Source organism: Zonotrichia leucophrys, chromosome 3 (assembly GCF_028769735.1).
Source record: "Zonotrichia leucophrys gambelii isolate GWCS_2022_RI chromosome 3, RI_Zleu_2.0, whole genome shotgun sequence".
In the NCBI taxonomy this organism is placed as follows: domain Eukaryota; kingdom Metazoa; phylum Chordata; class Aves; order Passeriformes; family Passerellidae; genus Zonotrichia; species Zonotrichia leucophrys.
This window is the reverse complement of record NC_088172.1, coordinates 67,861,303-67,885,759: the sequence shown is the minus strand read 5'-3', so window position 1 is coordinate 67,885,759 and position 24,457 is coordinate 67,861,303.

Below are 24,457 nucleotides of genomic sequence, written 5' to 3'. Positions count from 1 at the left end.
TCATAACAAATTGCTGCTGTTCAAGAACAGGTATCTAGAAAAAGCTGATGCAGACAACACTTGTGGCTGTTGCCCAGAACTTTACACAACAGAAGCAAAACATAATTGTTTTCTTGACATTCATAGTTCTGCCATCCATCACTAGGAATTCTTTTGCCGTTCACACATTCCTTACCATAGGAAATTCAGCAGTATTTAAAAACAGCATCCATTTGTGTCAGCATATTGTAAAAGGTTGGTTTATGCACATCTGTACTACGGATGCATAGCTGTGCTGCCCGTGTATGATGTCATATTGCAACCTCTTAACTCCACAGCAGCTATGATTTTTCTGGAAGAAAACTCCTCTCTAAAGAATCACATTAAAATTCCTTGATTTTCCTTGTCAGGAAAAATGTGACCTAATATTTATCTCTTCCAAACAAATGTCATATTTCAATTGATGATATTCTGTACTGTTTATGGTATTAAATAAGGATGATATTTCAATCTCCTCTGTCCAGAAGGATGATGATCTAGGTTTGACTTAAATGTTAAAAAGGTTATATCTTTGTTCCCTCAATAAAATATAAATATAGTTATTTTTAAAAGTTACATTTATCCACCTTGTTGCCAGCTATAACTGACAAACAATACAGAAAAAAGAAATTGAAACCTGCCTCAACTGCATTCCTATAAGATCAAGTTTAATTGCATTAAATAACAATTCTAATGTTAAGAAGTGTGTTGTGTTATTTCTTGCCAGTACTCCTGACTTCCCCATTTCATAGTCTTTATACTGACTTTAGATTAGACATTATACCTTGTGCATTTGCATCAGCCAGAAAATTCAGTCTCCTGCTTTCAATTTGGCCAAATAAATGTTCTCCTACTTCCTACACCTGCCTGCCTTAAAAAGCCTTCTCCATTCCATCAGAAATGGTAAGAGAAGGTTAAAATGCAGATGACAATGGGTCTGATTCTGACAGAAAATACAGGTATGTGTTCAATATTTGCATCCTTACAGACACAAAAGTATGACACAAAGCCTTAGGAGATCAAACCATGGGGTCTGTTCACAAGCAGCCCATGTGAGAATTTTGGCTCACTGAGAATTGCAAGCCTGCAGTAAGTAAAGGTCTCATTTAAGGAGAATATCCATAATTGTGCACATATACTTACATAAACTTAACTGCACTCCTCATTTGAAGAAAATAAGCCATTTCTTGGGGCATTCTCCTAACTAAAAATAGATAAATTAAATCATCCTGCTGCCCTTTTCTCTTCTCATATCAGGCACAGAGACAGATCCTTCATGCCATGTAAAACATTACCAACATGGCCTAGTTTAAGAACAGTCCCTTAAAGCATACCTTGTCTTGGTGTCTGCTCCTATCAACCACTCAGGGGTGTAAGTCTCTCAGGTCTCCCTATTGCTCTTCTCAAGCCATTGGTAACACTCACATCAGGTGCCATCTTCCTCTGCTTCCTTAAATATTTGAGGACAATACCTCTGATAAATTGATCCTTTGCAAGTCCCAAGATGATAACTAGCATTTTATGTCCAAGAGTAAACAGAGAAATATAGATTATGTGTCTCCTCCTACTAAAAAAAGTTCCTAAAATTGCAGATTATTTTCTTGCAGAACTTGAAAGTAACATACCAAAGATTTATTGAACTCATATTCACAAGTCTGAATAAGTTTTGAGAGACTTTTTCCTAATTTTCAGTAAAATAAAAATTAGATCTTCACTATCAACAATTTACCTTCTACCTTGTCAACAAATACCGAGTACAATTGATGCATTTATAGAAACAGAAGTCTCACACACTTGCAATAAATATTTGCTTACCAAATGCCAAATCCATGGGGAGGATCACAATGATATCTGATTTGCCTTCCCTTTTAGAGCTCTCTTGTCATTTAATCATGAAGAAAAAATAATAGGATACAGTTTTAAAAGGTCAATTACTCATAAGTAAATGGTTGATGACAGTCCAGAAAAAGAGCCTAGAAACACCCCATAGGCTGAAATGTGCCTTATTAAGTTTTTGTGTGCTTCCATGCAAAAAAATGTATTCAAAATACATTTGGATGATTTATAAGCAGAAAGAATTAAATTGGACAATTATGTAGTCAATACTAATTAACTCACTTGTTAATTGGTGTTTTTTTATATTCTGTATTCTTCAGACGTGCTAACGTGTGCATATGGCAAGGTTGTAACACCATGAAACAAGCATGAATGTAGTGACAGCTAAGTGTTTAAAATCCAGATAAAAGAAAAATGATATTTTAAAGATGTTGTTTTACTTTTTCTTCAGCTCAGTTTAAGATCCTTTTTATTCCATTGCCTAAATGCACACAGTTTTCCTTGTAGTATCATCAGAACTATATTGTTACACTTTCTTCACATATTTGGATATTTTTTAAGGGCAATCTCAATCTCAAAAATGTCTTGAATTAGGATTGTTTTATTTGAGAATATGTAGAGTGTTTATTTATGTTTCTTTTTAAAAATTCATATATTCCCCTTGAACACTACTTCTAACATAGCTTTTGTCTGTCAATTTGCATGCTTGTAATACTAAATATTTCCTGCAGTAAGACAGACAACACCATAATCTACTATTTCTACTATTTTCATATCAAAGTAGCAGAAATAAGCCCTTTTTAATTTAATATTTTTTGGACAAATGAGAAAAAGAAAACAAAGTTTTGACTCCTTTTGGCCCATCTCTAGCAGATTAATGAGTTTAATGCAGCAACCAAGCTCCCTGGATTTTCACCAATTCTGCTTTATGTGATTAGCTTATCCAACAGGTCTTAATTTCTTCCTTCTTATAATACCAGAACCACACAACAACTGAACACTCTTTCCATACCTACCACACATAATACTTCTCCCAGCTCCTACCTATCCAGATGGAAATCTCTATATTCAAGTACCGTTTAATTTCCCCTTCCAGCCTGTCTCTCACTTTTGAGTACACTGTCACTGCAATATCATAGAATCATAGAATGGCCTGTGTTGGAAGAGACCTTAAAGATAATCTAATTCCAACGTCCCTGTCATGGACAGGGACACTTTCCACTAGACCAGGTTGCTCAGAGCTCCATCCAGCTTGGCCTTGAACACTTCCAGGGATGGAGAATCCACATTGTGTCTATCACATCAAAGTTGGTTTATCTTTAGGGACTTATACATGGTTATGTTTATTCACAACAAAACTGTCATCACACCTTTCAGAACAGACCTTTGATTTTGTAGGCATGAGACCTTATGCCAATGCTATATTTCAGACATCAGCCATTTACATTCTTCTAGATAAAAAAAAGAAGTATTTCCTTGATCTCTTTGGTGACAGTAGGAATATTTGGCTCCTTTTTGATAAACCAAGATGCAAGCTATTCCCCAAATGTTGCTGTCTTATCAAGAAGAAGGTAAGTCATCAGCCCTTTAAAAAGAAGGTGTTTATACAGAGGTGTGGGATATATTTCCCTTGGGTACTGAAATTCCTGGTAATGATGCTCTGGTCAGTCTGTAGCCATGCCAATCCCCTGGGTCCTTACCCCAGCCAGTTCCAGCACTGGCCTTACAAATTGTTGCCGACATCTTTTCATTAAAAATCCTTCTTTAGGATTTTTCCCTTCTGAGAAACTGAGAGGCCTCAGAAACAAAATGTAAACAATGATTATCTGATGCTGTGGAATGCAACAGGTGGATCCGTGATTGGTCTCCTGTGGATGTTTGGATTAATGGCCAATCACGGCAGAGCTGGGTCTCTCTCCGTCTGAGCCACAGACCTTTGCTATTCATTCTTTTCTATTCTTAGCCTAGTCTTCTGATGAGAACTTTTTCTTCTATTCTTTTTAGTATAGTTTTAATGTAATATATATCATAAAATAATAAATCAAGCCTTCTGTAACATGGAGTCAGATCTACGTCTCTTCCCTCATCCTAAGACCCTTGTGAACACCGCCACAACAAACATTCCCAGTTATCCTAGTACTAAAAAAGATACATCTAAATCTTCAAAAAATATTAGGGTAACACATCGTTTTATATTAATGTTGGCTAAACGGCAAAGTCTCAGAAATTATTTTGAGGAGGGGATTTCTTTTGGGAAGACATCACACAAAGGTCTTAGTGACATAAGAGACCTTGAAACCTGCCTCTCTCCTATCCAGTTCAGGGCCAGCTGATTGGTTCTCTCCAACCAGGATGCTCAGCAAATTCAGAGATTGTTCCTTCCAAGCACAATTGTTGCCAATATTGGTATCTTCCTAAAATAAATCAATTTTTAATAAATCTTTATTTTCTAAACTAGAAGAATTTCCCCAAAAATCTTCGCTCCTCTACTGTGGTAACCTCATTCCATTACTGTCAGTGTTCATTGTCTGGTTCCCTTCCTCTGACACCCACCAGATAATTTTATTCGAAAGCACTCAAAATCATATCATTATATTTTGAATTTGATTTCCCTATTAACCCTACCACATATGCAGAGATTTCTAGAATTTAAATATTTTCTAAATTAAGGATACTGTCTGGAGGCTTATTTCTCTCAAGCAATGCTAACGCTAGAGAATAAATAAATATACAACTCCAACAACATTAAGGAAGAGGAAAGAAATATTTAAAGATTTATTCAAAAAAGCTTGAAATTATTTGGCCTGCAGGATCTGTTTCAATATGAAAAACATTTCTGCACAGAAATATGCATATTTTCTTTCCCATATGCAGAAAAGTAGCACAATCTTCAAGAGGCATACAGCATTTGACTTTCAATACCTACAGCCTCTTTTGCTTAAGAACAAAATCAAAGCTACTCAGAGCCCTGGGTCACATCTTCGTTTAGCCATTTCACATGCAACTTTAGAAGTAAAAAAAAAAAGAATTGCATGGGTCTAATCCAAACCCTTTGAAGTAATTTTTTGAGGTTCAATGGACTTCAAATCAGAGGTTTGGGGTTTTTTGTTCAGAGTATTTTCTTCTCTTATTTTTATATGTTTTTTTAATTTTTTTTTTTAATTCTAATAAAACTTTTCAGTGCCAGTTCACAAAACTTGAATCATACAGGCAAAACCCACATTTTTGTTATCAAAACCTATTTTTCCCACTATTTTATAAAATACTTATATTTTGCATGCAATACCAAAGATGAAATAGAACTGAAAAAAAAACCTGCTAAAAAGTTATGAATTACAAAACCCATTTTGGTTGATTTATCCTTTCCATGACTGATGCCACTGTAAAGCCTCATTTTCGGAAGGTCCAACATATCAAAGTAAAAAGCTTCAAAATTTATGATAAGCATGAGATATTCAGAAGCTGAAGCAGAGGAGTCATTTGCTGAGCAAAAACTCCTTTGCTTCAGGACTCCCAAAGACTTTATTGCCACCAGGGATTCACTGTATGGCAGGGAACAATTAACATTTCTACTGCAAGCCACTTCCTTCGTGAAACAAACTGCAATACATTACCTGTGCTGGCAACTTGAGAAGGTGGGAGTGGCAACTTAATTGTTTTTCCAATTTGTAAAAAATACACCTGGTCTATAAATTTAGCCTTCTTTTTTCCTCCTCCTATAAATTAATGTGTATCTAGATTAAAAAAGTTGATTAAAAAATTAAAAGTATTGTCTGCAAAACACTCAGGTTTCAAGGTGCTTAAGAAAGATGAAAAGAAGGTAGAGGTCTTCACTGTGGTGCTTGGAAGACCAGGACAGTGGATTTAAGTAAGAAAGGACATACATGGATGCTGTCACATCTACTCCACAGCTCCAGGCAGAGAAGTTTGAAGCTTCCAGGGTGACAGATGCCAGGCTTGTGCAGTACTTTAAGATCTACAGCTGGAAAGGGAAGGTGTGCATCCATAATATTTGCACTAAAAGTACCCAAGACAGCTGCCCTGTCTTGGTAATTCCAGGTTCCTTTAGCTTTAGAACCTTTAGGTGTTGTTCAGTTACTATGGAAACAAGTTTCTTTTTTTTTTTCCTAAATATTTCTGTCAATAAGAACACACAGTGTTCTGTCAATAAGAACACACATGTCTCGGCTGCGAGAATGACTTATGGCCTCTTTAGTTTGACATGAATATGTGTATTTATGCAGAAATGGACAGGTTGGTGATTTCTTATATGACTGACTGTGCTCCTTTTGGCATAATATGCCTTTATGAATAGTCAAGTGAGAGCAGCCCACTTACTTTAACAATAATAAATTAGTATGTCTGATTCAGCAAGGAAGTCAGAGGGGGAAAAAGGAGAGCAAGAATTAAAATTTTGTGCTGTTCTGTTGAAATTCAAGCCAAACAATCCCCACACACTCATGCATATAAAAGGAGGCTCTGGAGAAGTAGAAGTTCTACAGAAAAGAAAATTTTAAGACCTGACTGGCCTTTGGTTATGTAAGGAAATGAAGATTGAGCAGCTGCACTGACATTTCGTTTCTGGATACCAGAGGACTGTAGTGACTCACTCCTCATTGCTATGCCAGCGTACCTCTTCTACACAAGTTTTGATTAAGGTTAAAAACAAATGAAAAGGCAATGCATTTCAACTTGCATCAGTGTGTCACTGACAAGTAGCATGAGTAAGTGACCTGTCACAGAGGCCCAAGCCAAAGCATTCTCATTTGGATAGCTCAAGAGCAAGTATTTCTCATGTGAAATTCAGAAAGGGCATGTTATATAGCAATGAAATTCGGTTTTACTCTTGCACTGCAAAAGTCCATAGAGCCTACATTCAAGCTATTCATGCCATATAAAAGAATGCATGAATTACCATGCACAATGAAATATAAAGGGCAAATATAAAAAACTAATACAATATTTGATGAATTAAGTGTGGAGATAAAAAACAGACCCAGCATAATCAGTACCTGCCTCAGGTAATGATAAAATTTTATCAAGAAAGAATAGGTCTGTATGTACGCAGGATATTAGTCAGAGCTCAGAGGGAAATGTTAGTCAGAAATTAAGAATTCCTTACCAAAGTATGTAAGGCATAGAAAAGCTGTGCAGGACTAGCCAGGACATTTTGTGCTAAGCTTCAAGTCCTGCAGTTAGCACTTTTTCAGGTAACACCTCATGTTAATTCTTGCTTAGGATCAGTTCCCCCACACACAGGTAACACTGGTCCTTCAAAAGACCTTTTGGGCTTTTCTCAAACTCCCACCCACACTGCTCTGAAGTGACCAGGCAGGTGCAAAACCTCTCACCCAACTCATAAGGAAAGCTCAACAAAGCACCATCTGTGCAACAAAAGCTGTTACCCATGCCCTGGACCTGTCCCAGAAGTACTTCCCTGAGCTTCCCATCTCTGTTATCCCAAGCCCAGGCCTCTTGCCTTGGAAAAGCAAAGCTAATCCCATTCTCAGTGGAAGTCACCACAAGCCACATCTGTTAAGTGCAAGAACAGCTGGCTCTAGAGGGAAAGACACCTTCCTGCACACAGTCACACTTAAATAAATGCAGCATCTGTGAGAGACAGATCATTGACCAAGCAGGAAAACACATGTAAAGAGAGCATCAGTTCCTTTCTACGGAGTAATTCCACATCCATCAGATAGGGAACATTAGTGTTTGACCTTATAGTTGGTTGGGGCTGGAGAGTTTTCATACAGGCTGTTCCAGAAGGGGGATATTGTGTCTGTTTCCCCCTTCTGCACAAAAATCACATAACAGTAGAATTCAGAGCACTGTCAGTGTTCTAATCTCTTTGTGACAGTTAAAAACAGTATTCCTTTCATTGCTTTTCTTACACTTCCAAGTCCTGATCTAGAAGGTTATCATCAGCCACAGGAGTTTCCTTGCTTAAAATTAAATCTGTCTTCTAATGAATGCACTTGTAATGCTGGGTCTTACAACACAGGTATCTTGAAACACAAATAGATGTAAATATTTCTCTTTTTTTATCCACAGAGGCCTTTAAGCTGTTTTTAGCTATCTACCATCTACAGTAAATAACTGGTAGTTTGCAAGAACTAGACTTGAGCTAGCTGTGTATGAAAGCCAAAGATGTAATTTTTGTATTATTAATCTTACGAACCATCTGACTCAATCTCATAAGAATGGAACCTCTTAACAGAAGAGCTCTTCCCGGCAAGGTGAAACCTTTTTAGTAAAACCACTGCACTTCAGAAAGGTTCTACTTAATTGCCTAAGTGTTCATAGTAAAAAACATATCCAATTGCTCAAATTCTATTCTCAGCTTTGCAGAGATAAATACGCCCCCAGTGACTTCTGTGGCCCTCTATAGCTGAATTTGGCCAATCATAAATTTTCACTCCTCTGCACATGTAGTGTACCTTGAGGAGGCAAATGGAAGTCAGCTGAAAAATGGGTAGGATTTGCTTTCCCATTCCAAAATCAGCTTGTTGGCTGCAGTTTGTACAATGAGATGACATGAAACAAATGGAGTACGGCTGAAAATCCATTGTACTTAAGAGTGCACAAACAGGCACTGAAGTGCCAGTTCTCTAAAGAGTGTGGCTATTTATGTTCTTTTCTATACATCAACAATATTGCATTTTGGGTTTTCTTAGGTTAGCCTAACACACCTCAAACTACAATCCCAGACATATGAGCAAAGGGAGTTGGAATGTTCTTAACCACAGAGGTCCTCCTGCACAAACCCACAATTAATGCATCGACAGTGATAACTAATTGCCTGTAAATATATCCCCAAATCACCATGTTTTCCATCTGTTTCTTTTCTACCTTGTTGCATATTTGATGGACTTACAGATGGAGAAAAGAAAGAAAGTCTCATTTCTTCCCAAACACTCCAACACAGTGCAGAGCAGAAAAAGACATGTTTGGAGGCAAGGATCTTCAAACTGTATTCCACATGCAACTGATTCTGCAAAAATCAAAAGCAACCCAAACGCATCTCTTCTACAGGCATTGCTGTTCAGGGCACAATTTCCATTTCACTGACTGGCAGCACTTTTCTGTAGATACAGCCAAGGAGTCATAGTGAGGAAATACTCCTGTATATGGGGCAGAGGGAGGGAGGCAGAAAATTGAAGGCAACGATGAAGAGAAAAATTCAAAACTAAGTTTCTTGCTACTGGAAGGGACAAGAACAGATGCAAGTACTGGTTTCCTCTCGCATGTGTGGAAACAACACATGTGACAACTGTGATTTCTGGAAGAAGGCAGAATGACTGTTTGATGAATGGCTGCTACATGACCACTTTTAATAGCAGTGAACTACCATCAGTGAGTTACAGTCCTCAATACTATGATCCACAAATGCTCAGCTCACCTTGAACTCTCATCTGTTGAATACCTAATTCCTGCTTCACCTCTCCTAGGGGAAGCATTTCTTCTCTTGCATTCATCAGAGCTAGCATTTAAGGTTCCATACTAAAACCCATAAAAGAAAAGTCACTGTCCAAAGGTTGTGTCAGAGCGTGGAGGGGAGCCACGCAGCTTAAACAACCTGACAAGCAATATTTCACAGACTGCAGACACTGTCTGATACATACACACACAAACACACTGCCTCCCCCCCGCCACCCCATGAGGTCTGTATTTATATATTCACAAACTTTCTCAGTCATTTGGCATTTCAGTCATCTGATGGCATTTACCTTGCCCTGTCAGGAAGCACATTGCAGGCCTGCTAGCTCAGGAGCAATCAGTCACAGGGATGTTCAGTGTCTGCTCTCTCTGATACCCTGGATACGTGTTCTCAGACATGACTCAACCATTTAGGTAGTTGAGATGACACACAGCACAATTACGTGTAACCCAGTCAATCAGCATCTATCCTAGCAATGTGCATGCTGTAACCAAGTTTTTTAATCCTAAACATTTCCCATAAATAAGCAGAGAACTGTTTTAACTGCAGCAATTCTTACTAGAAAGACAGATTCCCTGTCTGCTTCCAATACAAACTCTTTCATCCTTTTTCTTCCCTTCACCTCAGATCCATCTCCACCACCAGCCAGCTTGGGTGTACCTCAACTTGGCTTATGTACTTTTCCTCCTTTATAAAACATCCTATTTCTAGGAAGGATAGGGCAGAAAAGGCCATCCTGTCTGGCCATATCTTCTGAGTTTCTGTCTGACACCTGCTGTGTCCTTCTGGTGCCATGCATGAAAATGATGGCCAGAGCAAGGAAGAGGAGTCTCTCAATACATGGGTCATGATTGTAAAATCAGTCTGCCCACTCCACCATCACCACATGCTGGGGTGACCAAGGTCCAGCAGACCCCTAACTTAGGGCTTTCTAGCTCCTAGCAGCTCAACTCCTAAGGTTTTTGGACGAACTGACCACTTCCATGTAGGATTATCTGCAAAACAGGACTTTATGGCATCATCTCTTTAACCACAGCACCATGCAGTCTGGGGCAAACTTTAAAGACATTAAGAGCCCCTTTTGAACCAGTACTGGAGCAGGATACTCTTCATACAGAAACAGACCTTATCTTCATCCTTTTAATTGGATTCAAGCTGCTAGTTCATCTTCGATGTTTCAAAAATTTTTGCATGGGATTAATTCTTAGGGATGGAAGAGAGAGATTAAAAAGAAAAGATGAAAACATTATTACTGTTTGTATCTGTTCCAAGACTTCTCCTTCAGCTTTGTCCCAACCTCTACTCTATTCTTTCTTTCCTTTTTCAAGAGTAAACCAAAGCCGTCTTTGTGTCCCGCTGGTATGTTGGGATCCAGAAATCCAGAAGAAGGATAAAAAGAGATATGTCAAGTGCCATAAAGTCATTAAAGTGACTAAAGCTGAGTATGTGGACAGCAAATAAAGGCGAATAAGGGAGATGAACAAGACCTGGTGAGCCTTCAGTCACAAGCACAAGTATCCCCTGTGATGAATAGGAGACCGCCTTAGTCCAAGTGTTCAGGAAGGGCCTAAAAGATTTCTCTGAAACAGATGCTTGAAGAATTGTCACCACAGTAGTCCCCAGTGGTGACCCAAAAGAGAAATATAAACACATCAAAAGTCAACAAGGTACGGCTAGCTTGAGGCAAACCGAACACTATGAACCAGATTTGCTGGCATGTTCTAATATTCTTTTCTTACTCACAGTCTTTCCAAGAGCTTATAGCATGTCAAGCTGCTGACAGATGTTGTGTTCTCTTCCCATTGAGTTGCCTTAGAAAATTGAGTGAGCCATCTCCAGAGGCAAACTAGTTTGTTCTGGATTTAAACTGAGCTGTCCAACACAGCGTAACCCACGTCCTTTTTTTAACTCTCAGAAAAGAAGAACCTACTGACTCAAAACTGAGGCCACAGTTCATGCAGTAACAGGTAGAAAAAGAGAGGAGGCTTCAAGAGAAAGAGCTCTGAGAGTTTAGCACAAAGAAGTTGAAACAATTCTAACATTGAACTCCCCAGCTGGAAGTGATACTGCTATGAGACATTACTTTAATATGCATCCTTCGTCTCTGTGACATTGCCGACTTCATGTTTATAAATTAATAAGGAAGCTGGCACATAAAACGGTTCACCTATGGGCTAGACACAGGTAAAACCCAGAAACTAAAATTTAAGTTACAGTAAAATTAGGTGCTATAAATTATGCAGAGGAATTTAAATTTCAAGGCTCTCCTACAGATATTTTTGTTCACTTAGAAAAATAAATGTAGTCAACACAAACCAGGAACTTATTAACAAACTAAATCTGCAATATGTATGATGAAAAATCAATAAAATATTAGCTACACAATGCAATTTTTGGCTTTAAATCAGTAAGCTTACGGTAATTTGGAAAACAGAAAAAGACATAGAGTAGTGTTAATAAATCTTATCTCAGCAGCTGAGAAGTCTAGTTATGTGAGGTTTTGCTCTAGGACAAAGTTCCAGGTGACTTAAATGCTTAAGAAAGAGCTGTTTAGGTAGCACTGCTGTTTCACAAAATTGAGTATTTTGATATTAATCAGCTACGGTAGGATTCATCTCACCTACCTTTAGAGTCCCTGTGTTCACAACTAAGGTTTTCATGGAGAAAAATAGGTGCTTTTAAGACTGAGGTCCCATGATAAAATGCAGACTTCTGCTTTAGGATGAGAGCAATCATGTACTAAAAATATTCACTTATCTCCACTGACCACAGAAAGAGTCTAGCATGTCTGATTTGGATGCAAATACCTTGAATATAAAAATCTGCTTTAATCATATCTCTACTGAGCTCCAAAGTATTAATATAATTGTAGAAAAATATATTGGAATTTTTGTTCTATTTTTTTCCATTTTCATATGAGAAACCATACTCCCTCTCCCATTTAGTCCTTCTGCCTTCTTTTATCTGAATTGGGAAATTTCTTGTGGTCTTCTGAATTGTACATCTTCTTGTTCTTTTCAAAAGATGTATAATCTTATAAAAGACATTCAATATATTTAGGGCAAACTATATAAAGTGAGAATACATTGTTAGCTCTGTTATCCAAGAAAGATTCCCAGGAAGCCATCAACCTAATTCATAGATATTGTAAGATTATCAAATGTTCTGGATCAAAACATCTAGGCATCTTAATTAAGAAAGAAAACATGAGAATGTTTGTACTGGACTGCACTTGCATTGGATTATCAGCTCGGAAATTGTAACAGCCCTTATTGGTGATTTTATCTTGAGATAAGGTAACCAGTTCATTCAAAGGTAAGGAGGACTAGAAGTCAGAACACTCTTGGCATCTGTCCAATTACACATATTAGGGAAATTATCCACGTCTTGGAAAAGAGATGACTAAAAGATAGGCTCAAATGATCTTCTTTCAAATATTTCTAGACTCAGGGGCAAAAAAAAGGGTAGAAAATTGTTGAGAAGATTGCTAGGTGCAAATCAAACAGACAGTCTGGATTTCATGGAGATACTGGATGCATCCCCTGGAAGAAAATATGATACTGAAGAAGTTACCTGTATCACATTGGTAAGGTAACTTATTTGGTTGTTAGAAACTATCCGAAAGTTTCAAGAAGGTCTGAAAACTAGACATGCAAGGAAAGATTTTCAGAAAACAATTCATACTATTGAATCCAGCATAATATATTTTGAAGTCATGTGGCAAAGATGAAAATAATAAAAGTTTCTCATATATTATACTATCAGTAGAAATACAGAAGGTAAACAAAAATAATTGAAAATTGGTGTTAATCAAAATAAATTGGCTAAATCACTAAAACCTGGTGGGACTAATTTCTTATCCTGTGTTATTAAATCATATCTTATAACCTCTTTGGGAAAGACTGTGTAAGGAAAAGAGGTTGGAATTTTAGAAGGCAATTCTTTCAAAAGGCAATTCTAAAAATTTAATTTTAGAAGGCAATTACTTACTTTAGAATTATTGATAACTTAGAACAGCAGGACCTTGAACATACATGGATCAATGAGCGGGTTCTGATGAAGGGTTGTTGCAGATCATCTGGCCAAACTACAGAATGGGATGAACTCATCCTGACTTATCAGTGATGTGGAACAAGTGGTGTTGTTTTGGAGGCTTCAGTGTGGTGAATGCATGCTGCAGGTTTCAATTGGCTTACAGGAAATCATCAGTGGAGTTTTTGATATAACACTTTTCTCTATCCTAAAACCAAACCATGCTCTACCCAACGGGAGGCAACTATTATATAACAAAGCAGATGACTGAATCATTACAATGATAGCTGGCTGCTATCTAAAGATCAATAGTAGCAATCCAATTATGTTCAATGTGGGCCAGGAGAGGCTAGTTTCAAAGGGCTCTAGACAGGCAGATAGGTAAGCACTACTTCAAAAGTGGTGATTTCCAAAGCCAAGAAAAAATACAAACAAAACTGGAAGTGAGCTCCAACAACACAAGTAAGAATCTAAGCACCTGAAAAATAATTTATTGCAATCTTCACTTACACAATTAAGAATACGATCAAAAACTTGGGACATTATATGTATGAGAGGATGCCTAGCAAAAAGAGAGCAAGTGACAACTCATGTAAGCAAACAACAGGATAATTCAAGCTAGCAATCCCAGGAAGTAGGGAAGGAAGAATAAAGGGATAGTATTGACCCCAGGCCTATAAACACTGGTGCAATCAGAAGTTTTTGTGCTGGGTTATGGGACTAAGGATCACCTCTGTGACCTCAGAGGAGCAGTGGCGGGGGCACTCAATACAAAGCTGAAGACCTTGAAGCCCCCTGTTCTGTCTGCTCCTGAGGCTGTCCCAGGAGAAGGGCCAACCCACAGACCCCCAGACAAACTGACAGGAAGGGCTCTTGGGGTCACCCCAAAAGCTAATGGACCTGCAGAGGCATGGGCCAATGGTGTGGTTCTTGAGAGGACCATTTTGGGATGCACCTACCTGTGCGTACGTTTGTGTGTGGCAAGGGGAGATCAGGAGACACTGCTAACTGTGACAGGACAGGCTGAGCATCTTATCCTGGCCACTGGAGGGATCCACTTTGTGCTTATATCTGTGCATGAGTGCATTTGGTCCAGTAAGGGCTTTCATCCAAATCAGCTGGAGGAGAACAGGATGTGTTCCCACAGGGAATATCTGCTCTGTGTCTCCCAGTTGGCCCCATGGACCTGGAGCTGCAGCAGCTTTGCCTCTGTCAAGGAAATGGATTTGGCACCTCCCTGCAGCCTGTCCTTGCTGAAAACAAAGAGAACTACTCTCAGATGTGTGGTAATATTTCCTAGGTGAAAACAGAAGCACTGACCATTAGAAATCTGGAATGTTCTAAATATTTCTGTTCTGTATTTGTAAAGAATACTGTGCAAGATACTGGTCACCAAAAGGAGTACTAAACACTATATACTAAAAAAACCCAAAACTAAGAACAAACAAATAAACAAACAAAAAAACCCCAAACAACCACTCCATCAAAAAATAAACAATATCTAAATTTTCTTTGTATTCTTTTAATCCTAATGGAATATGAACAAGACTCATCAAAATAAATACTATTCCCTGTGTTTGGGATTTTTTTTATTGTTGGATAGTTTTGTATGGCCTTTGTTTTTTACTAAAAATAATTTTTGGATGCTTCCAACATCACAAAGTTGGAAGAACATTATTTATCAGGGTTCAAACAGAAAACCATACAGCAGCAGTTCAGTGTATCAGCTAGCCAGGCATCAACCTCAAGAAAAAATGAAGAAGGAGCCCACTGATAAAGTATTTAGAGAAATAAAAACTTAATGACAGCAAAAATCACTTAAAAGAAAATCACACCAAGGAAACCTTATTTCCTCCTCTGAGGGGATTTTGTTTGATCACTAAATGTAACTTCAGAGACCAAGTGCACTTTTTTCAGCATTAGCTGTAGCATTATGGAATTTTCTGATTAAAATTGACATTGTAGAATATGGCACACTTCAGGTAGGATAAGAGGTAGGCTGGGCCAAGAAGTATTTGTCAGATGATGAACATTTGCTGATGGGAGTTTTTTCAATGGAGCCTATGACTAGCAATAAGTCTGATCCTATTCCATTTTTTCATTAATTAATTAATTGGAATAAATACAAAAAAATTAATTGAATCTTCCCCTTAGACAAAGATTGGTGGGAAGCAATCACTAGAATACTTGGACTTAAACAAAATGTGTTTCAATACATTCAAGCACATAATACAGCTGAAAGGAAGAGTATGTGTGCCGTCCATAGAGTAAAAGATTTCCTTCCAAAGTAGCTTTTTCAGCCACAGCCAATAAGAAATTCAGAACGTGCTCCTTGGGCAGTTTTGTAGGAAAATGGGCTATTAGAATCCCAGGACATGTAAGCAGCAGGAAGGGTATTGTTATGCTGCCCACAGTTTAAGGGGCCAAATTTTGAGAAGGACATTAGAAAACAGAAGAAGGTGAAGTAAAAGGTCATAAAAATTGACTTTGAGAGCTGAAGAAAATGTGTTAAAGTGAAAAAATTTAACAGCTCAAGTAATTTAGCTTTTGAGAGGGCAGGCTGAGAGTGAAATGATTGCAGTCTAAATACTTTCAAAGGGAAAAAATAGAAAGAGCTAAAGGGTCCTTTAACAAAGACAGATATAAAAAGAACCATGGCTAGAAATGAAGCCAAATATGAAATCATGCACCAATTTGTAATTGAAAAAGTGATTAGCCATGGGGAAAAGATTTAAAGTCAAGTCCATCTTCATCTCTTGATGTCTTTAGATCATGAGTAGAAGCCTTTGTGAAACACATTGCTCTGACAGAGAAGTTATTTTTTAAATCAACGTGTTCAGCTAATAGCCAGCCTGGGAATTAGATCCATAGGAATTTTCTATTTTGCCTGCAGCTCTTTCTTTAAAAAGGCCAGCTCTCTGACTTGGGCAGCAGTCTTCCCATCTTTACTCTTATTCCCCTGTTCCTCCAAAGCAGACACCAAGCTCTGCTTTTTTTTGGGCATGAAGGAGACTTCTGCCATCTGCTGCTGTTTCCCATGGTGGGGGATACCAGTTGATCAACCACTGTGCTAGGGCAGCCGAGGTCCTGTGGGGCTGTTGGGGGGAGAAGAGGCTTGAAACCCACTCCAGCCCTATGGCTACTGAGAGAAGACCTTGTTGCTCTCCCTCCAGTAATTTACTGAACTTTGAATAATGAGAAGTACAGAAAGCCACTCATTTTGATGAGGCACACAGTAATTCAACTAGCATAAGTGTTATCGTTCATGCCTAAATTTGGACATAAAATCAAGCCTGATAAAGAAACCTTCCAAATGTAGGAAAGATGGACACAACCTTAATAAAAAAAATAAATCTAAATGTCTTTGAAAGGTTTTTGGAAAGAGGTTTGTCCACCTAACTCAGATGTCCACAGCTAGACAGAGGATACCCACCTCTGCAGAGAAACTTCCACTGATCTCTTTTGAGTAAGCAGAGTGTTTAGACCTGAACATTAGCAAGGTGATTAATCAAGTACTCTATAATGTATAGACACAAGTCAGACCCAGCTTAGTCACATGAAATCTCTTTTGTAGGTTGGACTATCTACAAGTTCTTCTGCCTTTAAAAACTAAGACTTCAAATATCATTCAAGTGCAGCAAGGCTTCAGGGGAGAAGTACTGTATTTTACTAGACCAGGTGATGTATCATACCTGTATATCACCCCTAATATTTCTACTGAAAGGAATAAGAGCAGAGAGAGAAATGCAACTTGTGAACAGAGAAATACGGTGTTTGGTCACAAAGATATCAGACAGGCTCTGGGAAAGTGGAAAAAAAACCTTCAGACTTCCAAAAATTTAGAAAAGTATTTGAACATTTTCAGGAATTTTAGTTTAAATGCTCATATTTCTTTATCTTAAGCAAACTAGACAAAAGAAACTGGGACATCACTTATCAGTGTCTGATTCCCAGCCTCTTATTGCAGCCACAAGGGCAGAGCAGAGGTATATGCTCCCCTCCGGAATGCCAACATGACTCCTCCTTTCCTGGAACACCACCAGCAACATGGGCAGGGAGTGCTGTGGCTTGAATGGTGCATATATTCCAATCCTGATTTTATATTATAATAAATTATTTCCTATGAGGTGTACTTGGAACTTACTAAGACACTGAGCATTATTCATTGATCAAACCATCCTAGAAGTTGTCCAAAAATTTTTTTCTAGAGAGAGACATCAGTCTGCACCTTTGAGTTATAACCTGCATTAGCCTGCATTTGTTTTGGGTTTGAGTTTGAGGTAGGTAGTGAGAGGAAGAAAAAGGCTGACCTGGTGATTTAGATTTCACTTTGGGGAGAGACATTACAGATATGTGGTTTTCATTTTTTAACTATGCCTTCAATTATAAACACTGTCAAATTCAGGTATGTTTATACTTTCTCCATGGATCGGTAGTCATTTGCAATACTGTGGATAAGTTTTGCTGACAAATGTTTTTAATTAGGGACAAATTTTCACTCCAAAGCCATAACATCATGAAAATCAGGATTTTCATGCAAGAACAGGTTTGTTACATACTGCTTGCTTTCCACAATTCAGGCAAGCCATCAAGAACTTGTGACAAAAACAACCTAGCCATGGAATAGCTCAGTGGATCACAGACAATATGAAGTCTCTTTTTTAATTCAAACCATCCAAAAAGCATTTGTGAATAGTGAACATGCTCCTGTGCTCAAAAATTTTTCACAAATGATTTGTGAAGAGAAAAAAGAAGAGCTAAAGCTGCAATATATATATATATATTTTTTAATAACCAATTCAATCAGAATTACTTCAGGAAATATTGTTCAGCTTTAGCTAGTCATCATACCATGTACTTTTAAGGAAGATATTAGATCTATGAATGGTCCATCAAAAAAATGATAATTCAGCACTATAAAGTAATTTGAAGACATGCTTTTAAATATATGGTGTTTAGGAGGATATTGAAACACCCTCACAATTCTAAAACATGCTTCATTGTCCAAAGAGTGCTGAGATTCAGGCTGGCTCATAAGTGTTAAGCAATCAATTCTTATAGACACAACTTCAAAAACGCTTCCATTTAGTCTGGTTGAATTACAAATGAGTTATTTCATTAGCTGAATTATGATTTTGGGATGAACTCCAGAACATTAAAGCTTTACATTTAACCTCCATTACAGTCCAGAATTGAATTAACCTCTCTTTCCCATATAAAAGTCGGTAATGCACTTTCCTTGTAAAATGCAAATGTCATTACGCTATGTTTTGCAGAAAGCACTTAGAAAAATTCAGTAGAATTAGAGGTCATAATATTTTGGTGCATTCACTTAAAACACTACATTTTAAGAAAATTAGTTCATCTTTCCTCTCTTTGAACACTGACACTTGGAGGAACGAGTGCATCTGATTTGCTTGCCAAAATAACAGCTCAGTATCTCGGGGCAGCAACTCAATGCTGCTGTAACACATGCTGTACAAACATAAAGGATTATATGGGAAGTTCTGTGTTCAAGGTGATTCAGAGAATCAATCAGGATTTTACATTCCCTAAAATCTTAAGAATCTCTTTGAAGCCCCTCTGGGTTTAACTTTTTCCTGTTCCCCATTCAGAATTAGAAGAGAAATAAAGCATAAATTTGCATGTGGCTGGAAATAGGCTGAATTGAAACCACATATATTGTGCCTCTACCTCTGATGCCTATTATCCTCAAATCATGACTGAAGATCCCAGGGGATGTGGGTTGTTTCTCTAGTCACCTTTTACCATGTTTTTCTAATGTAATATAATAGTTGAATTTGAAAGTAGACTACTGGGATTGTAAGATTTGGTTTTGTTCTGAATGAGAACAGGAAAATTCTGCATGTACTGCAAAGAAAAAAATCTGCAAAAAGCTGAACATCAATTATTTATTAGCCATTTTAGCATTAGTCATTAGCTATTTCTTTAGAATATGAAACACGGTTATGGAGGGAAAAATGAAAAAATGTTAATCATGAAACAAGGCATTTTAACAGGAAATCTGTTAGATTTTTTTTCCCTCAGTTTTTTTCAGGAAACACTCAAGGTTGTTGAGTCAATTTTTTGTGAACAATATGCATGGACTTAACAATTTCATGTTGAAACAGCAAAAGTGAACTTGACATTGTTCATAACATGCTGAACTCAGACATGACATCTGCTAAGATTAAAGGTTGAGAAGTAAAGGAAGCACAAAGACAAGAGCTGGTGACAATAAACATAAATTGTACAAATTTTTTTCACTGGTGCAACATAATCAAATCCTAGGATCATAGTCCCTATTACTGCCATAGCAAATAATGAATAACATGGCTCCTTTTTGTATTGCATCAGAAGTATACTCACCAGGAAAAACTACAGGGGGTGGTTTTGACCTCAAGATCCTTCATAATTCCAAACAAATTTTCTAACTGTAGCTGTGATTTTCCCAAAAGAATTTTGTCTTGTGACCAGCTGTATTTTTTTTTCCATTCTGAAAGCAAGAGACACACAAGAAGCTCATGCCTCTGGAGCTGAATGAAGAAGTTGCCAGAGACCATCGGCCTGCACCATCTGACAAGGATCTCAGAGGCTCAACCCACAGAGTCTAGGGCTTATCCAAGATTTTCCCTCTTTTGGTTAGATTTTCTGAAAATACCCTAATTGTGAAAAACAGTCAATAGGGAAAATGTGTTAGAATAAGAAGAAAGTACCACCAAAATGTATTCAAAAGAAGCTCATGCTAAGTTTTCTAGACTCACTAATATCAGAAAGAAAATGGATAAGGATGAAGAGTACTGATGAAGCCATCATAAAAGAATATGGCAATTTATCAAGTATATGGTTTTATTTTAATAGTATGATCTTAGACTGTCAGATTCTCCCACCTGTCCAGCAGATAGTAAAAGAAACATTTCCATATTTTCTTTTATCTCCTTCAAGTTTATCCCTGACATTAAAATGAAGCTTTTACAGTTTTGACACCACATTTAAGAGGAGTCAGTCTGTAAAGCTTAATTGTTTGTTTTCTCCTGGGGGTCTTTTGCTCTTGTTTTGAACCATTCATTGGAGGTGGCTTTCAATTATGAGCCAAGATTCAGATCGTTGTATAGACAGATCTTACACTGTCCATAAATTCTGGAATTTCACAACCATCAGACAGACTCTTTAAAAGCTTTTATGAGAAAATATGGTTTAGTATTGAGACAACTGGTATTTAAATTATCCATGTGAGAGAAATTACTTTTATTCATTCACCAGATGCTTTATTCATATATAGATTTTTAAATTAATAATTCCATAATACTTGCAGCTATTTAATCCTAAAATCCTACACAGTTTTGCTCAATGACATAACAAGATCTGACATTTTTTTCTTTTTTTTTGCAAATAGTGAAGCACATTTTCCCAATAGCCATTTTGATGAAACATTACAACACTTAAAGGAAAAATAAAAAATGTCAGTGTCCGCTGACAAGATGAGTAGAGTTCATCAGATTGTTATTCCTGCCAGTACTCAAGGTGCGGACTTCAGAATCATTTGACTAGGAAAAACATTTGCTAGTCACATGCATATGTACCCCTACTACTCACAAACTGTTCTGTGTTATATTTTTAAACCAAATAACTACAAATCAGAGATACCTGAAGAGGTCTGGAAAAACTTCTTGGCAATTAAGATAAACTGAACAACAAGAAGTTTCAGGAAGAAAAATAAGGAATAAAACATAATCCTGGAACATTCTAGAAAATTTTTTCAGTTAACAGGGTTGGCATTTATTATATCAAAGAGGTGGAAAAGCAGCTTAGCTGTCTTGAGCAGGGACTCCATGCAAAATAAACCTGCAACCTTGGGTTTGTTCAGAAAATGTTTATTCAAAAAAATAATGCTGTTCTTCCTTGCAACCCCGAAATTATTTTTTCCTCTTTTCACCTTTCCACTTGAATAATTTTTCATTTCTCTTCAATTTTCTTGTCTTGGTCATTACAGCTTCCTTCTCCTGAAAAATGCTGCTGCTTCTCACTTTGAATTCCTGCACTGGCTAAATTCTATTTGACATGAGTTCCAGGGTCCTTGTCTCAACTCTGGAGGCATCACATAACACTTGTTACTGCTTCAGCATTCCTACTATTTCCTCTGCTCGTAAGTCTTCTGCCTCACACTCATGTAGTTTTGTTCAAATGACATTCTTAATCATCACCTGGACTGATCAAAACCCAACCTGTTTTTATCTAAGTCCTCATTTAAGGTACTTGTCTGTGAGAAGCTTATCAGAAATCATTATTATGTAAAAAAAAAAAAAGAAAAAGAAAAAGAGACTCAACAAAAACAACAACGAAAAAGTTTTTGAAAGCTACACAAAGCCAGGACTTCATGCGTGTGCTATAAATAGTAAATATTTCCAGCATCTCTGAATGGTTGTCTGCTCAGTAGTTTGTTTTCTTCCAACCATACAAAAACCAATAAGAATACACAAGTTAGCATCCATCCCTCTCCCAATTTCTCCCTCTCCCATTTTCTCCCTAGACAAGGTTTCCAGAAGGACTGACTTTTGACATGCCACTCTCTAACCACAGGCTTTCCAACATAAAAGGCTTAGAAATACATGCAGGTTTTTCACTGTTCTTTCATGGACAAAAGTGAGAATAATAGGTTTTTCATTTTGAATGAAAGAATGGCAGGTATGTTATGAGAATGATTCCCTTACTAAGTGCCAGCACTTAGTCAGGGAATATGTATGAACTTTTGAGTCCGTGAGCATCTGAGTTTCTTGCCCAAGCTAACCGAATATCATCTTACTCCAAATGCATTTCAAATATTTGCAACTAGGAATCAACCCTAGCACTTTATCTGTTTTCCAACTCTGCAACAAGACTTTAAGGATGGAAAGTAACCCTAACTGCACTCTTCATTTTTATAAAAGAGCTGTCTAAGCTTGAAGCACAGACCAGAAGCATTCCTGACCTTTCATAGATGTTCACCTAGGCAACATGCAAACAAAGGGATATGGTCACGTTCAGCAGGAGGATGGGGCCAAACTGCAACCACAGGGTTTCAGGGGCCTGTTGATGTGGTGGTCACTTCTGTACATGGAACACATCCTCTCTGTACAGATCCTGCCACTGCTGGCCCTGCATGGGGAAAGGCTGCAAGATTAAAGCAGGTTCTGTCTCCTCATGCTATATTTGTAAATAATTTTCTTGGTTTTTAATTTGGTATAGACTCAAAACACACTTAAATTGCATCAATCAATTTAAACCAAAGTAATTTTGTTGGGTAAGAAGTTCAGGAAATATGTAGTAGTACTTTACTTCATAATTCCTTCTGTGAGTACTGTAGTATTAGAGGTTGTAGGAACAGCCAGAAGTCCACACTAGAACCACCCATGGTGACTTGTGAGACTAGTAAAACCACAATTTGAGGAATTACGCCCTGGAATACACCATAAAACTCACCATCACAAGCTGAACATGAAAAACTTGCCTTTGTCAAGGCAACTTTCTTTCATGCAGTCTGAATGCCAGCCAGAACACAGACAATGCATGTCTTCCACTGCTCTAGGAAGCATGACCCAGAACAGCGGAAGGGTTAGTAACAGAAAAAATTTTACATTCTACCCTCTGCTTAAATCACTGGCTTCTGCTCTGGTTTTCACATCCCCGAGAGTTGTAATGTTTATCCACCCAGGGCACAGATGTGTTATGAGGATTAGTTAGTATCTAATTATGTGAATATTTAAAGTGTTACTCTTAATGTCCTAATATTATCGCCAGTATATTTGCATACGATTTTATTTATGGTCTTGACATTTGCTTTCCAGATTTTATTAGAGCTTATAAACAATAAAAAAATGTTGATGCCAGGCCCTATTACACATTTCCTTGTGATGACTTGAGCACTCTCAGACTCTTGAGGTTTGTTGAACCATTTAAAAAGTTTATTGAACTGCCTTCTTTGAATCAGATCCTTCCGTAAATGACATTTTTATCTTACCAAGTGTTCTTTCTGTATAAAAGAATAAGTTCAATGTCACTGTAACAATAGCAACTTAAGATCTTAAATGAAGAAAGAAGGAATTCCCCTATCTCTGCAGTGATCGCTGCCCTGTTACTTTGGTCAAATGTGTGCCTCCAGAGTACTGCAACAGCCTCAGCAGCTGGGTGCAAAAGAAGTGATCTCTGATCTGATGCCCCCGAGTCAGGGTATTTTATGTGCAGTGGAATTGTCTGCAGATAATAAAAAAGGAGAAATAATAGCTCTGCAGAGAAGTTCCCTTAGATGCTTTGTCAAGCTGGTCTACTCCATTCGTATACTTTGGAAAAACTTTGACTTTCAGCATAAAATATTCAAGTTTCATTATTTCCCCATGTGCAGACCAAAGCCCACCAGTTACAGCCATGGTGTCAGTGTTCAGGCTTTCCCTGGATGTGTGCACACACATCTGTGCATACGAGTGTGCATATTGGGAGTGACAGGGGAGGTGACTGAAATTCTGCCTGTGTTTATTTCCATTAACCTTCTACTGAGGATAATGTTTTAATAATAGTAATAATAGCAATAATTATAAATCTTTCCATCTTAAATGAAATATATTAACTTTGTCACACACCAGTTATTCTCATCATTAACTGGTAAAAACCTTCCTGGTCTTCTAATTCAAAGCTGTCTCTTTTGGCCTCTGGACATCACAAATTTATTCTCTCTGACCTCCTCATTTACATGCATTCACTCACATGCACAAGCACGCACACATTTCATTGCTTTCAAATAGCTCCCTTGCCATGAAAGCCTGTACTCTAAACATGAAAAATCACACTAAAACAATGCATTTAGAATATATTTAATCATACTAAACCAGTAATTTTAGAGCTTAGGAGGAGGCCTTTGGTTCAACAGCTGATCTTTTCAAAGACAAAACTATTGGAGCAATAACATTTTTGCTTACATATGAGAAAAAACATTTCCAAGCTTTCCAGAACTGAGAGGAATTGGGAACCAGGAAAAGGGTTAATTTGCACTGAGGATCTGATTGCTTGCTTTTTTCCTATTTAAGTTAGAATTTGAAAATTCCCTGAATCATATAGCAATGGGTTGAAGGAGGTTGTCTAGTCAACACACACCTCTTT